The sequence below is a fragment of the Hyla sarda genome, chromosome 3, assembly GCF_029499605.1.
Source record: "Hyla sarda isolate aHylSar1 chromosome 3, aHylSar1.hap1, whole genome shotgun sequence".
NCBI lineage: Eukaryota > Metazoa > Chordata > Amphibia > Anura > Hylidae > Hyla > Hyla sarda.
In genome coordinates, this window is record NC_079191.1 from 284,219,954 (window position 1) to 284,236,652 (window position 16,699).

Genomic DNA, 16,699 nt, shown 5'->3' on the forward strand with positions numbered 1-16,699 from the left:
TGAACATCTGACCACTGTCACTTTAAGCATTAATAACTATGGGATGCTTTTACCTTTCATTCTGATTCTGAGAATGTTTTTTCGTGACATATTCTACTTTATGATAGTGGAAGAATGTCATAGATATTTGCAACATTTCTTGGTGAAAAATTCCAAAATTTTATGAAAAAATTTAACATTTTGCATATTTTTTTTTTAACTTTGAAGCTCTCTGCTTATAAGGAAAATGGATATTCCAAATAAATTATATATTGATTCACATATACAATATGTCTTCTTTATGTTTGCATCATAAAGTTGACATGTTTTTACTTTTGGAAGACATCAGAGGGCTTCAAAGTTCAGCAGCAATTTTCCATTTTTTCACAAAATTTTCAAAATCGAAATTTTTCAGGGACCAGTTCAGTTTTGAAGTGGATTTGAAGGGCCTTCATATTACAAATACCCCACAAATGACCCCATTATAATAACTGCACCACTCAAAGTATTCAAAATGACATTCAGTAAGTGTGTTAACCCTTTAGGTGTTTCACAGAAATAGCAGCAAAGTGAAGGAGAAAATTCTAAATCTTCATTTTTTACACTCTCATGTTCTTGTAGACCCAGTTTTTGAATTTTTACAAGGAGAAAAAGAAAAATCTTCCTAAAATTTGTAACCCATATGTGTATGTAAAGTGTTTGGCGGGCGCAGTAAGGGGCTCAGAAGGGAAGGAGCGACAGTAGGATTTTGGAGAGTGAGTTTTTCTGAACTGGTTTTTGGGGGGCATGTCCCATTTAGGAAGCCCCTATGGTGCAAAAAAAAAAACACATGGCATACTATTTTGGAAACTACACCCCTCAAAGAACGTAACAAGGGGTCCAGTGAGCCTTAACACCCCACAGGTGTTTGACGACTTTTCGTTAAAGTTGGATTAGTAAATTATATATATTTTTTTCACTAAAATGCTGGTTTTCCCCCAAATTTTACATGGGGTAATAGGAGAAAATGCCCCCCAAAATTTGTAACCCCATCTCTTCTGAGTATGGAAATATCCCATGTGTGGACATCAAGTGCTCTGCTGGCGCACTACAATGCTCAGAAGAGAAGGAGTCACATTTGGCTTTTAGAAAGCAAATTTTGCTGAAATGGTTTTTGGGGGGCATGTCACATTTAGGAAGCCCCTATGCTGCCAGGACAGCAAAACAACACCCCTCAAGGAACGTAACAAGGGTTACAGTGAGCTTTAACACCCACTGGGAGGGGGGGGGCATATCGCATTTAGGAAGCCCCTATGGTGCCAGAAGAGCAAAAAAAAAAACACATGGTATACTATTTTGCAAACTACACCCCTCAAGGAATGTAACAAGGGGTACAGTGAGCCTTAACACCCCACAGGTGTTTGACAACTTTGGATGTGTAAATGATTTATTTTATTTTTTCCCCTAAAATGCTGTTTTTTCCCCCCAAATTTTACATTTTTACAAGGGGTAATAGGAGACAATTCCCCCAAAATGTGTAACCCCATCTCTTCTGAGTATGGAAATACCCCATGTGTGGACGTCAAGTGCTCTGCTGGCACACTACAATGCTCAGAAGAGAAGGAGTCACATTTGCAAATTTTGCTGAAATGAATGTCGCATTTAGGAAGCCCCTATGGTGCCAGAACAGCAAAAAAACACCCACAATTTGACCTCACTTTGCAAACTACACCCCTCAAGGCACGTAACAAGGGGTACAGTGAGCCTTAACACCCACAGGTATTTAATAAATGTTCATTAAGTGGGATGTGAAAAGGGAATTTTTTATTTTTTTACACTAAAATGCTGGGGTTACCCCAAATTTTTCATTTTCACAAGTGGTAATAGGAAAAAATGTCACCATAAATTTGTAAATACATTTCTTTGGAGTAAGGACATACCTCAAGTCTGGATGTTCGCTGCTCTGCGGGTGCACACTGTACTCTTAGGAGCAGGAGCGCAGTCAGGGCCTTGAGCTTTCGCATTGCTGCCTATGGAGCAGGAACAGTGGGAACCCCCCCCCCCACTCAAGGGGCATTACATGGTTTAAATAACTGGGGTACACTAACTAAAATGGGGGTACAGTGGAACATAAAATTATAAAACAGGTTATGTTCCCAGAATGATGACCCAGAGCATAGCCAAAACTAAAAAATATGCCCACCTCAAACCCTATGCTCTGAATCATCATTCTGGGAATGTGATGTGCGTGGCCGTCCATAACCTGTTGAGTCAAATGTGCACCCCACTCAGGTGGAGAGAGCGCTGCACATTTGAGGCAATATAAAAAGTCCCCGATGATAGTGGCTCAGTGACCCATGATCCATTTTTGGAAAAAATACCCCCAGAGGTCTTATAATTTTTTTTTTTTTTTTTAAATAAAACTTTTTTTTTTGGGGGGGGGGGGGGCAATTTAGTGGTTTTATGGTGTTAAAATTTGGAATGTACTCTGGACTTGGTACATTGGGGTCAAATTATGGAGGGGGGAGGAGTATGTAGTGTGTGCTTGGTGTGACTGTATTATATAACAGTGTGTGATTAAAAATCACACACCTTTATATTGGATAAAAAAAAAAAAAGCACTGCGGCCAAAAAAAAGGGGGCAAATCGCAGCACCCTGAACCCCTGATTAGTTTTTTTACTTTTTGCAACTTTAACTGTTTTTTAACTCCTACCTTTCCCTGTTGAGTTATCTGTTCCTGCTCTAAGGGGGATCTTTGGTCCTGAGGGGGCTCCGATCTTGCAGGGGGGGGGGGGGGTGCCTGGCTTCCTCTTGCAGCTCTGACCGCTGACTGAACTCAGCCAGCCGTCAGAGCGGCAAGAAGGGGTCATTAACCCCTCCCCTGCCGGCTGCTATTGGTCGACCAATAGCATCGATCCTGGGGGGGTGACGAAATTGCCGCCTCCCCATAAATACAGTACTGAAAGGATTAAGATTTTTAAATAGAAGTAATTTACAAAATCTGTTTAACTTTCTTGCACCAGTTCATTAAAAAAAAAAAGTTTCCCACCGGAGTACCCCTTTAAGTACTAGGGCACCGGGACATACATTTACGTTCATTGTCCTTAAGGGGTTAAAGAGATTCACCTTTAGCTTGTAGTGTGGGTGACCCTTTTTCAAATAAGGTATCTCTCACCATAATCCGTGGACCCATTACAGAGTTATGAGCAAAAGTAAAAATATGCTTATTTAGAGAAACTAGCATGGGGGTGTTGCCATTGCTCTTTTAGTGACGAACGCGCCGATATCTCTGGCATGTCCCACCTGCCGCTTTATTACTATTCACTCCTTCTTCCGGTGATTTTGCTTGGCTAAGGAGAGTGATGTCATCACATGGAATGCATAGTAATCAAGGGGCGGGTAGGACAGACGAGAGATAGCATTGCGATAGTAACTAAAAGAGCAAAGTGAACACCCTCACTATAAGGGTCTATTCACACATGCATATTTTCTGCTGCAGATCTTGCAGAAGTCAATGGGCAACAAAATCTGAAGCAGCAAATCTGCATGCAGATCTGCAGCAAAAATACGCACGTGTGAACGCACCCTTAGGATACGTTCACAAGGGCAGATTTATTTGTGGGTTTCCTGCTGCGTATTTGAAAGGGGGCTGGCTCTTTAAGGTTGTCTGTAGCAGATTTTCTGCTCCGGAAAATCCGACGCAAGTCCCATTGAAGTTAGTAGGGTCTGCGGCGGATTTTCCACAGCTGCGGACAGCCGAGAAGAGCCCGCCCCCTTTCAAATACGCAGCGGGAAACCAGCAAATAAATCCGCCCGTGTGAACATACCCTTAGCCTATATGTTCAGCTTAATGGGTGTGACCCTCTTGTCATTTTCCCTTTAATGTGTCAAAAGGGAATCAAGTTTTGCATCAGTTGACTTACTGAGAACTAAAGAATGACATCATCACTTATTAACCCTTTAAATTACGCTGGGTTGTTTTGGCCTTAACCCCTTAAGGACTCAGCCCATTTTGGCCTTAAGGACTCAGACAATAAAATTTTTACGTTTTCGTTTTTTCCTCCTCGCCTTCTAAAAATCATAACTCTTTTATATTTTCACTGCCAGACTAGTATGAGGGCTTGATTTTTGCATGACCAGTTGTCCTTTGTAATGACATCACTCATTATATCATAAAATGTATGGCGCAACCAAAAAACACTATTTTTGTGGGGAAATTAAAAAGAAAAACAATTTTGCTAATCTTGGAAGGTTTCGTTTTCACGCCGTACAATTTACGGTAAAAATGACGTGTGTTCTTTATTCTGAGGGTCAATACGATTAAAATGATACCCATTATTACATACTTTTATATTATTGTTGTGCTTATAAAAAATCAAACTTTTTAACCAAATTAGTACGTTTATAATCCCTTTATTTTGATGACCTATAACTTTTTTTTCCGTATAAGCGGCGGTATAAGGGCTCATTTTTTGCGCCATGATCTGTACTTTTTTTTTGATACCACATTTGCATATAAAACATTTTAATAAATTTTTTATAATTTTTTTAAATAAAATGTATTAAAAAAAGTAGCAATTTTGGACTTTTTTTTTTTTTACGTTCACGCCGTTCACCGTACGGGATCATTAACATTTTATTTTAATAGTTCGGACATTTACGCACGCGGCGATACCAAATATGTCTGTTACATTTTTTACGCTTTTTGGGGAGTAAAATAGGAAAAAACTGACGTTTTACTTTTTTATTGGGGGAGGGGATTTTTCACTTTTTTTTACTTTTACTTTTAAATTTTTTTAAAATTTTTTTTACATTTGAATAGTCCCGATAGGGACTATTCATAGCAATACCATGATTGCTAATACTGATCTGTTCTATGTATAGGACATAGAACAGATCAGTGTTATCGGTCATCTTCTGCTCTGGTCTGCTCGATCGCAGACCAGAGCAGAAGACGCCGGGAGCCGGAAGGAGGCAGACGAGGGGACCTCCGTGCGGCGTTCTGAATGATCGGATCCCCGCAGCAGCGATGAGGGCGATCCGATCATTCATTGAAATCGCGTACTGCCGCAGATGCCGGGATCTGTATTGATCCCGGCATCTGAGGGGTTAATGGCGGACGCCCGCGAGATCGTGAGCGTTGGCCATTGCCGGCGGGTCCCTGGCTGCGATCAGCAGCCGGGATCAGCCGGCAATGACACGGGCATCGCTCCGATGCCCGCGGTTATGCACAGAACGTAAATGTACGTCCTGTTGCGTTAAGTACCACCGCACCAGGACGTACATTTACGTCCTACATCCTTAACCCTTTAAGGACCCAGCCAATTTCACTGTAGGACCCGGCCATTTTTTGCACATCTGACCACTGTCACTTTAAGCATTAATAACTCTGGAATGCTTTTACCTTTCATTCTGATTCCGAGAATGTTTTTTCGTGACATATTCTACTTTACGTTAGTGGTAAAATTTTGTCGATACTTACATCGTTTCTTGGTGAAAAATTCCAAAATTTGATGAAAAAATTGAAAATTTTGCATTTTTTAACTTTGAAGCTCTCTGCTTATAAGGAAAATTAATATTCCAAATAAATTATATATTGATTCACATATACAACATGTCTACTCCATGATTGCATCATAATGTTGACATGCTTTTACTTTTGGAAGACACCAGAGGGCTTCAAAGTTCAGCAGCAATTTTCCAATTTTTCACAAAATTTTCAAAATCAAAATTTTTCAGGGACCAGTTCCGTTTTGAAGTGGATTTGAAGGGCTTTCATATTAGAAATGCCCAACAAATGACCCCATTATAAAAGCTGCACCCCTCAAAGAATTTAAAATTACATTCAAAAGGTTTATTAACCCTTTAGGTGTTTCACAGGAATAGCAGCAAATTGAAGGAGAAAATTCAAAATCTTCATTTTTTGCACTGGCATGTTCTTGTAGACCCAGTTTTTGAATTTTTACAAGGGGTAAAAGGAGAGAAATCTTCCTAAAATGTGTAGCCCAATTTCTCTCGAGTAAGGAAATACCTCATATGTGTATGTCAAGTGTATGGCGGGCACAGTAGAGGGCTCAGAAGGGAAGGAGCGACAATGGGATTTTGGAGAGTGAGTTTTTCTGAAATGGTTTTTGTGGGGCATGTCGCATTTAGGAAGCCCCTATGGTGCCAGAACAGCAAAAAAAAAAAAACCCACATGGCATACTATTTTAGAAACTACTCCCCTCAAGGAACACATCAAGGGGTACAGTGAGCCTTAAAACCTCACAGGTGTTTGACGACTTTTTGCTAAAGTCGGATGTGTAAATGAAAAAAAAATTTTTTTTCAATAAATTGCTGGTTTTCCCCCATATTTTATATTTTTACAAGGGGTAATAGAAGAAATGGGGTTACAAATTTTGGGGGTCATTTTCTCCTGAGTATGGAAATACCCAATGTGTGGACATCAAGTGATCTGCTGGCGCACTACAATGCTCAGAAGAGAAGGAGCACCATTGAGCTTTTGAAGACAGAATTTGGTTGGAATAGAAGTCGGGGGCCATGTGTGTTTACAAAGCCCCCCCCCCCCCCATGGTGCCAGAACAGTGGACCCCCCCACGTGACCCCATTTTGGAAACTACACCACCCACAGAATTTAATAAGGGGTGCAGTGAGTATTTACACCCCACTGGCGTTTGACAGATCTTTGGAACAGTGGGCTGTGCAAATGAAAAATTACAAAAGTTCCAAAAACTGTCAGACACCTGTGGGGCGTAAATGCTCACTGTACCCCTTGTTACATTTCGTGAGGGGTGTAGTTTACAAAATTCATATGTGGGGGGGGGGGGGTCCATTGTTCTAGCTCTATGGGGGCTTTGTAAACACGCGTAGCCTTCAATTCTGTACAAATTTTATCTTCAAAATCCCAATGGTGCTCCTTCTCTTCTGAGCATTGTAGTTCGCCCGCCGAGCACTTTACATCCACATATGGGGTATTTTCTTACTCAGAAAAAATGGGGTTACAAATTTTGGGGGGCTTTTTTCCTATGTTTCCTTGTGAAAATGAAAAATTTGGGGTAACACCAGCATTTTTGTGAATTTTTTTTTTTTGTAATTTTTCCATCCAACTTTAATGAAAATTCGTCAAACACCTGTGGGGTGTTAAGGCTCACTATACCCCTTGTTACTTTCCGTGAGGGGTGTAGTTTCCAAAATGGGGTCACATGTGGGTATTTATTTTTTGGAGTTTATGTAAGAACCGCTGTAAAATCAGCCACCCCTGTGCAAATCACCAATGTAGGCCTCAAATGTACATAGTGCGCTCTCACTCTTGAGCCTTGTTATGCGCCCGCAGAGCATTTTACGCCCACATATGGGGTATTTCCGTACTCAGGAGAAATTGCGTTACAAATTTTGGGGGGCTTTTTTTCCTTTTAACACTTGTGAAAATAAAAAGTAAAGGACAACACCAGCATGTTAGTGTAACATTTTAAATTTTTTTACACTGACAGGCTGGTGTAGCCCCTAACTTTTCCTTTTCATAAGGGGTAAAAGGAGAAAAAGCCCCCCAAAATTTGTAACGCAATTTCTCCCGATTACGGAGATACCCCATATGTGGCCCTAAACTGTTTCCTTGAAATACGACAGGGCTCTGAAGTGAGAGAGCGCCATACGCATTTGAGGACTAAATTAGGGATTGCATAGGGGTGGACATAGGGGTATTCTACGCCAGTGATTCCCAAACAGGGTGTCTCCAGCTGTTGCTAAACTCCCAGCATGCCTGGGCAGTCAGTGGCTGTCCGAAAATGCTGGGAGTTGTTGTTTTGCAACAGCTGGAGGCTCCGTTTTGGAAACACTGCCGTTCAATACATTTTTCAATTTTTATTGGGGGGACAGTGTAAGGGGGTTTATGTAGTGTTTTACCCTTTATTATGTGTTAGCGTAGTGTAGTGTTTTTAGGGTACATTCACACGGGCGCAGGTTTACAGTGAGCTTCCCGCTAGAAACTTGCGCTGCGGCGAAAAATTCGCCGCAGCTCATACTTGAAGCAGGAAACTTACTGTAAACCCGCCCGTGTGAATGTACCCTGTACGTTCACATGGGGGGGCAAACCTCCAGCTGTTTCAAAACTACAACTCCCAGCATGTACTGACAGACCGTGGAGGCACACTGGTTGGAAAACCTTCAGTTAGGTTCTGTTACCTAACTCAGTATTTTCCAACCAGTGTGCCTATAGCTGTTGCAAAACTACAACTCCCAGCATGTACTGATCGCCAAAGGGCATGCTGGGAGATCTAGTTATGCAACAGCTGGAGGGATCGCAACTACAACTCCCAGCATGCCGAGACAGCTGTTTCGGCATGCTGGGATTTGCAGTTTTGCAACATCTGGAGGGCTTCCGATAGAGACCACTGCACTGTGATCTCCAAACTGTGGACCTCCAGATGTTGCAAAACTACAAATTCCAGCATGCACAGACAGCAAACAGCTATGTGGGCATGCTGGGAGTTGTAGTTTTGCAAGATCTAGAGTGCTACAGTATAGAGATCACAGTGCAGTGGTCTCTAAACTGTAGACCTCCAGCTGTTGCAAAACTGCATCTCCCACCATGCCCTGCAGCTGTCTGGGCATGCTGGGAGTTGTAGTTTTGCAACATCTGGAGGGCTACAGTCTCAGACTGTAGCCCTCTAGATGTTGCCAGGCAACTTACTGGCTTCCGTCGGATCCAGGGAGCCGTCCTCTTCTGCTGCACGACACGCCGCCCGCGCCGATCACCGCCGCCGATCCCGTCCCGCAGCTTCCACTGACGCGTAAGTGGATCTTCGGCCTGATGACCCCCCTGGGCATTTGCACGGGGTGCCTGCTGATCGATATCAGCAGTCACCCCGGCCCGGTCCCCGCCCGGCGCACGGCGGGGACCTGAAAATCCCACGGGCTTACAGGTACACCCTGGGTCCTTAAGACCCAGGTACAGAAGGCGTATCCATACGCCCTAGGTCCTGTAAGGGTTAAGGGGTTAAGGACACAGTGAATTTTCATTTTAGTTTTTTTCCTCCTCGCTTTTTAAAATCCATAACTCTTAATTTCCACCTACAGGGCCGTATGAGGACTTGTTTAACCCCTTGGGGTCGGAGCCCATTATGACCCTAAGGACGGGAGCATTTTTTGCAAATCGGACCACTGTCACTAAGCATTAATAACTCTGGGATGCTTTTACTTATAAATTTGATTCCGAGATTGTGTTTTCGTGACATATTCTACTTTATGTTAGTGGTAAATTATGGTGAAAAATTCCAAAATTTTATGAAAATTTTGAAAATTTTGCATTTTTCTAACTTTGAAGTTCTCTGCTTGTAAGGAAAATAGACATTCCAAATAAATTATATATTGATTCACAAATACAATATGTCTACTTTATATTTGCAAAAAACAAACACTTTAATGCCCAGGACGGGAAAGGGGGTAAATAAACCAAGAAAAACCTCCAAACCCCAGTCACCAAGGTGACGGGGTAAAAACCCCTACTGAAAGTTCCCTCCCTAACTATATAAAACTTCACTTTTATTGTACTATTATTAAAAAGTCCCCTGTAGTGAATAAAATTTGCAGACTATTCCCTCAACTAGTATTGCTTCTCCTGTCTGGAGTTTACAGTAATATGTGCTTGACAGTGGCTGCAGACCACTGTCTAATGGGGAAAACGCTGCAGTTAAAATGTAATCAATCTGTCTCCCCTACATGTTTCGTGGTATGACCCAGGTCCTCAGGGGTTAAGAGACAAATGACGGACGTGGACGTGGGTCATACCACGAAACATGTAGGGGAGACAGATTGATTACATTTTAACTGCAGCGTTTTCCCCATTAGACAGTGGTCTGCAGCCACTGTCAAGCACACATTACTGTAAACTCCAGACAGGAGAAGCAATACTAGTTGATGGAATAGTCTGCAAATTTTATTCACTACAGGGGACTTTTTAATAATAGTACAATAAAAGTGAAGTTTTATATAGTTAGGGAGGGAACTTTCAGTAGGTGTTTTTACCCCGTCACCTTGGTGACTGGGGTTTGGAGGTTTTACTTTATATTTGCATCACAAAGTTGACATGTTTTTACATTTGGAAGACATCAGAGGGCTTCAAAGTTCAGCAGCAATTTTCCAATTTTTCACAAAATGTTCAAAATCTGAATTTTTCAGGGACCAGTTCAGTTTTGAAGTGGATTTGAAGGGCCTTCAAATGAGAAATGCCCCCAAATGACCCATTTATAAAAACTGCACCCCTCAAAGTATCAAAAACGACATTCAGAAAGTTTGTTAACCCTTTAGGTGTTTCACAGGAATAGCAGCAAAGTGAAGGAGAAAATTCAAAATCTTCATTTTTTACACTCTCATGTTCTTGTAGATCCAGTTTTTGAATTTTTACAAGTGGTAATAGGAGAAAAAGCCCCCCAAAATTTGTAACCCAATTTCTCTCGAGTAAGGAAATACCTCATATGTGTATGTCAAGTGTTCGGCAGGCGCAGTAGAGGGCTCAGAAGGGAAGGAGCAACAATGGGATTTTGGAGAGTGAATTTTGCTGAAATGGTTTTTGGGGGGCATGTCACATTTAGGAAGCCCCTATGGTGCCAGAACAGCAGAAAACCCCACATGGCATACCATTTTGGAAACTACACCCCTAAAGGCACATAACAAGGGGTCCAGTGAGCCTTAACACCATGCAGGTGTTTGACGACTTTTCGTTAAAATCGGATGTGTAAATGGAAAAAAAAAATTTCACTAAAGTGCAGTTTTTTCCCCAAATTTACAATTTTTACAAAGGGTTATGGGAGAGAATGCCCCCCAAAATTTGTAACCCCATCTCTTCTGAGTATGGAAATACCCCATGTTAGGATGTAAAATGCTCTGCGGGCGAACTACAATGCTCAAAAGAGAAGGAGCGCCATTGAGCTTTTGGAAAGAGAATTCGTTTGGAATGGTAGTTAGGGGCCATGTGCGTTTATAAAGCCCCCTGTGGTGCCAGAACAGTGGACCCCCCCACATGTGACTCCATTTTGGAAACTACACCCCTCACAGAATTTAATAAGGGGTGCAGTGAGTATTTACACCCCACTGGCGTTTGACAGATCTTTGGAACAGTGGACTGTGCAAATGAAAGATTAAATTTTTCATTTTCACGGACCACTGTTCCAAAAATCTGTCAGACACCTGTGGGGCGTAAATGCTCACTGTACCCCTTAATACACTACATGAGGGGTGTAGTTTCCAAAATGGGGTCACATGTGGGGGGGGGTCCATTGTTCTGGTGCTATGGGGGCTTTGTAAACTCATGTGGCCTTCAATTCCGGACACATTTTCTCTTCAAAATCCCAATGGCGCTCCTTCTCTTCTGAGCATTGTAGTGCGACCGCCGAGCACTTTACATCCACATATGGGATATGTTCTTACTCAGAAGAAATTGGGTTACAAATTTTGGGGGGCTTTTTTTTTTCCTATTTTCCCTTGTGAAAATGAAAAATTTAGGGTAACACCAGCATTTTAGTGAAAACACCTGTGAGGTGCTCAGGCTCACTATACCCCTTGTTACGTTCTGTGGGGGGTGTAGTTTCCAAAATGGGGTCACATGTGGGTATTTATGTTTTTGCGTTTATGTCAGAACCGCTGTAAAATCAGCCACCTCTGTGCAAATCACCAATTTAGGCCTCAAATGTACATGGTGCGCTCTCACTCCTGAGCCTTGTTGTGCGCCCACAGAGCATTTTACGCCCACATATGGGGTATTTCCGTACTCAGGAGAAATTGCGTTAATAATTTTGGGGGGCTTTTTTTCTTTTTACTGCTTGTGAAAATAAAAAGTATGGGGCAACACCAGCATGTTAGTGTAAACATTTTTTTTTTTTTACACTAACAGGCTGGTGTAGCCCCCAACTTTTCCTTTTCATAAGGGGTAAAAGATGAAAAAGCCCCCCAAAATTTGTAGTGCAATTTCTCCCGATTACGGAAATACCCCATATGTGGCCCTAAACTGTTTCCTTGAAATACGACAGGGCTCCGAAGTGAGAGAGCGCCATGCGCATTTGAGGACTAAATTAGGAATTGCATAGGGGTGGACATAGGGGTATTCTACACCAGTGATTCCCAAACAGGGTGCCTCCAGCTGTTTGCTTAACTCCTAGCATGCCTGGACAGTCAGTGGCTGTCCAGAAATTCTGGGAGTTGTTGTTTTGCAACAGCTGGAGGCTCCGTTTTGGAAACACTGCCGCACAATACGTTTTTCATTTTTATTGGGGGGGACAGTGTAAGGGGGTGTATATGTATCATTATACCCTTTATTTTGTGTTAGTGTAGTGTAGTGTTTTTAGGGTACATTCGCACTGGCGTGTTACGGTGAGTTTCCCGCTAGAAGTTTGAGCTGCGGCGAAAAATTTGCAGCAGACCAAACTTCAAGCAGGAAACTTACTGTAAACCTGCCTGTGTGAATGTACCCTGTACGTTCACATGGGGGGGGCAAACCTCCAGCTGTTTCAAAACCACAACTCCCAGCATGCACTGACAGACAGTGCATGCTGGGAGTTGTACTTTTGCAACAGCTGGAGGCACACTGGTTGGAAAACCTTCAGTTAGGTTCTGTTACCTAACTCAGAATTTTCCAACCAGTGTGCCTTCAGCTGTTGCAAAACTACAACTCCCAGCATGTACTGACAGACCGTACATGCTGGGAGTTGTACTTTTGCAACAGCTGGAGGCACACTGGTTGGAAAACCTTCAGTTAGGTTCTGTTACCTAACTCAGAATTTTCCAACCAGTGTGCCTCCAGCTGTTGCAAAACTACAACTCCCAGCATGTATTAATTGCCGAGGGGCATGCTGGGAGATGTAGTTATACAACAGCTGGAGGTTACGCAACTACAACTCCCAGCATGCAGAGACAGCTGTTTGCTGTTTGGGCATGCTGGGATTTGCAGTTTTGCAACATCTGGAGGGCTACAGTTTATAGACCACTGCCCAGTGATCTCCAAACTGTGACCCTCCAGATGTTGCAAAACTACAAATCCCAGCATGTCCAGACAGCAAAGAGCTGTTTGAGCATGCTAGGAGTTGTAGTTTTGCAAGATCTGGAGGGATACAGTTTAGAGACCACTTTATAGTGGTCTCAAACTGCAGCCCTCCAGCTGTTGCAAAACTACATATTCCAGCATGCCCAAACAGCAAATAGCTGTCTGGGCATGCTGGGAGTTGTACTTTTGCAACATCTGGAGGGCTACAGTCTCAGACTGTAGCCCTCCAGATGTTGCTAGGCAACTTACCTGCTTCCGTAGGATCCAGGGAGCGGTCTTCTTCTGCCGCACGACGTCGTCGCCCGCCGATCACCGTCGCTCGCAGCCTTGGGAGGGGTAAGTGGATCTTCGGCGTTCGGTCCCCTTCGGTTCCCCATTCTGCCCTGCCTATTGTGGGTGGGCAGGACGGGGAAAACAAAAGAAAACCTTTCCGCCCCCGATCTTCTATTGGTGGTCGCGTCTAGACCACCAATAGCAGGGATAGGAGGAGTGGCACCTCTGCCACCTCACTCCTATGCCTTCAGGGGGAACGTAGTTGTCTTAGACAACCGCGATCCCCCCTTCTATCTATCACCATAGACCCGTAATGACCCGTAATCGGCGCAAATCGCAAGTGTGAGTTCACTTGCGATTTGCGCCGATCGCCGACATGGGGGGGGGGGGTCTAATGACCCCCCCTGGGCATTTGCACGGGGTGCCTGCTGATAGATACCAGCAGTCATTCCCACGGGCGTATGCCCTTCGTCCCCAACAGGTTAATGCAGTACCTCTTGTACTTTGTAACACCATTATTCATTTTTCCACAAAAACTATGTTAAGGCCAAATATATATTTATATATTGTGGGGCGTCACACAGGTTTTAAAATTGTCAACGGCTCAGTGGTGGTATAGTTCAGTAGAATAATGACCCATGAAAACAGGGGAGGTAGACATATTCAGCTCAGGTTATTGCATATAATCTGTAAACTTATCTTTCCTACACACGATTGCTCCCAGTGCTTGATCCCTATCTCTATTTCTTATGCCATCATTAGAACCGCTGTTTAAAACAAGTAACTGCTATACTCCCCTGACATTTCGCTGACGAATCAGCTTTGTCAAGGGCTATGAGGCTAATGCCCCATACTAGGGGAAAAATACCTTTCCAACTCCAAATATGAAATCAGAATAAATCCCACTCATCAAAGTTCTGTATGTTTCTATAAATCTAGTTTCCATGTAATATCATTATTCTCTAGAAATGTGTACAAGGCTATTTTGAACTCTCACCGAGTTCACCATGACCACTTCCTCTAGGAGAGAGTTCCACAGTCTCACTGCTCTTATAGTAAAGAACCCACGTCTGTGCTGGAGTAGAAACATTTTTCCTCTAGACGTAGAGGATGCCCCCTTGTTATAGATACAGTCCTGGGTATAGATAAGACATGGGAGAGATCTCTGTACTGCCCCCTGATCTATTTATACATGTTTAGTAGGTCACCACTAAGTTGTCTTTTTTCTAAACTAAATAACTCCCATTTTCTCCAATTTGTTCCCATTTTTCCATTTACAGTCTTTGAACCCTCTCCAGCTCTACTATAATCTTTCTTGTACACTGGGACCCAGTACTGTATACAGTATTTCATGTATGGTCTGACTAGTAATTTATACAGTGGTAGAATTATTTCCACGTCTCGGGCATCTTTGCCCCTTTTGATGCACACCATGATTTTATTTGCCTTGGCAGCAGCTGCCTGACACTGGCCGCTAAAGTATAATTTACTGTTAACTAAAACTTCCTAAAAGGACTAAAAGTCCTTTTTCCATGTCAGTCTTCCCCAGTATTTTCACATTTAATACATATTTACAGCCTGTATTCCCTTCCCCATGTGCATAACTTTACAGTCATCTATTTTGAACCTCATCTGCCACTTCTCAGCCAAAACCTCCAACCTATCCACATCCATTTGTAACAGCACCCTGTCCTCTATTGCGTTAACCACTTTACAGAGCTTAGTATCACCTGCAAAGATTGATACTTATTATATTTATTGATGACCTTGTAGAGGGATTATATAGTAAAAAGAATAGGACTCAAAACTGACCCCTGTGATACCAGACTAGTAACAGTCATCCAATCAGAGTAAGTACCATTATTACCCACCCTCTGTTTCCTATCACTGAGCCAATTACTTACAGTCGTATGCAAACATTTATGCAATCCTGACAATTTCCATGATTTTCATTTATAAATTATTGGGTGTTTGAATCAGCTATCAAATATCTGAATGACATAGTAATATTTCAGAAATGAAATAAGGTTTATTGAAAGAACAGAAAATGTGCAATCTGCATTAAAACAAAAGTAGACAGGTACATAAATTTGGATACCTCAACAGAAATATCAAATCAATATTTAGTTGAGCCTCCTTTAGCAGAAATAAGGGCCTTTAGATGCTTTCTATAGCCTGTAATGAGTTTCTGGATTCTGGATGAAGGTATTTTGGACCATTCCTCCTGCAAAACATTTCCAGTTCAGTAAGGTTTAATGGTTGCAGAGTATGGACAGCCCGCTTCACGTCACACTATAGATTTTCAATGATATTCAGATCTTGGGACTGGGATGGCATTCCAGAACATTTTGAGCAGTGTTTTGGGTTGAGGTCTTGTTAAAATATCGAGCCCCGGAGTAATTTTAACTTTATGACTGATTCCTCTACATTATTCTTAAAGGGGTGCTCCGCCCCTAGACACCTTATCCCCTATCCAAAGGAAAGGGGATAAGATGTCTGATTGCGGGGGGCCCGCCGCTGGGGACCCCGGGATCTGGGCTGCAGTACCCCGCTGTCATTACTGCACAGAGCAAACTCACTTTGTGCGTAATGACGGCAATACAGGGGCCGGAGAATCGGGACATCACGGCTCTGCCCCTCGTCACGCCCCCTCCCATAGACTTTCATTAAGGGGTGGGCCGTGATGTCACAATGCTCCAGCCCCTGTATTGCAAGTCTTGGAATGCTGTGTTCTTTTTATGCCATGCATAACGCCACTTGTTATGACCAAACAACTCCAACTTTGTTTCACAGCACCTTCTTCCAAAACAAAGTTGGCTTGTCCAAATCTACATTCAAATAGAGAGTAAAACCAGACATGGTCGTACATCTACAACATGCACAAGGATATAAGGCTTCTCAGCAACATTCATTAAACTAACAGGTCGTTAGTGCACTTTAGGATCATGAAGTGCAAGCCCGCTAGCCACATCATGGCCACCTGTAAGTAGCGGGTCCCTAACATCCCTAGCATAAAACGGTGCCGCACTGAGCGGTGACCAACACCACCGCAACACCAGTGACCACAGGGGGAACAGCCCACTGGCAGAGCAGCCCCAATGCTGCCTGAACCAGACCCTGGGCCGCACCTCCCCACAGACACGGTGCCGCAGCAGCAATAGACGCCGCTCAGCGCAGCACCAGTGTGAACAGGTGTAAAAGCTCACTTACCATGTGCTCCCAGTCAAAGACTGGGAGACTACCAGAAATAATAGGGCCCTAAGCAGCTTCCTGACAATTTATATAGGCCTGGGCTAAGGGGGAGGGCCAGAGTGCTGACCAAGTAAAAACAAAAAAAGAGGGGGATAAAAAACACATTGTGAATTCAGAGAGAGAATACTTGAAATCCCAGCCCAGGCCTATATAAATTGGCAGGAAGCCGCAAACGGCCCTAT

At 43.0% G+C, this 16,699-nt stretch overlaps 1 protein-coding gene across 7 annotated transcripts in view; it reads right to left on the reverse strand.

The window, feature by feature from the left end:
• Positions 1-16,699, reverse strand: part of AGPAT4 (1-acylglycerol-3-phosphate O-acyltransferase 4) — a 232,326-nt gene that overhangs the window by 66,144 nt on the left and 149,483 nt on the right. The window lies entirely within an intron of this gene.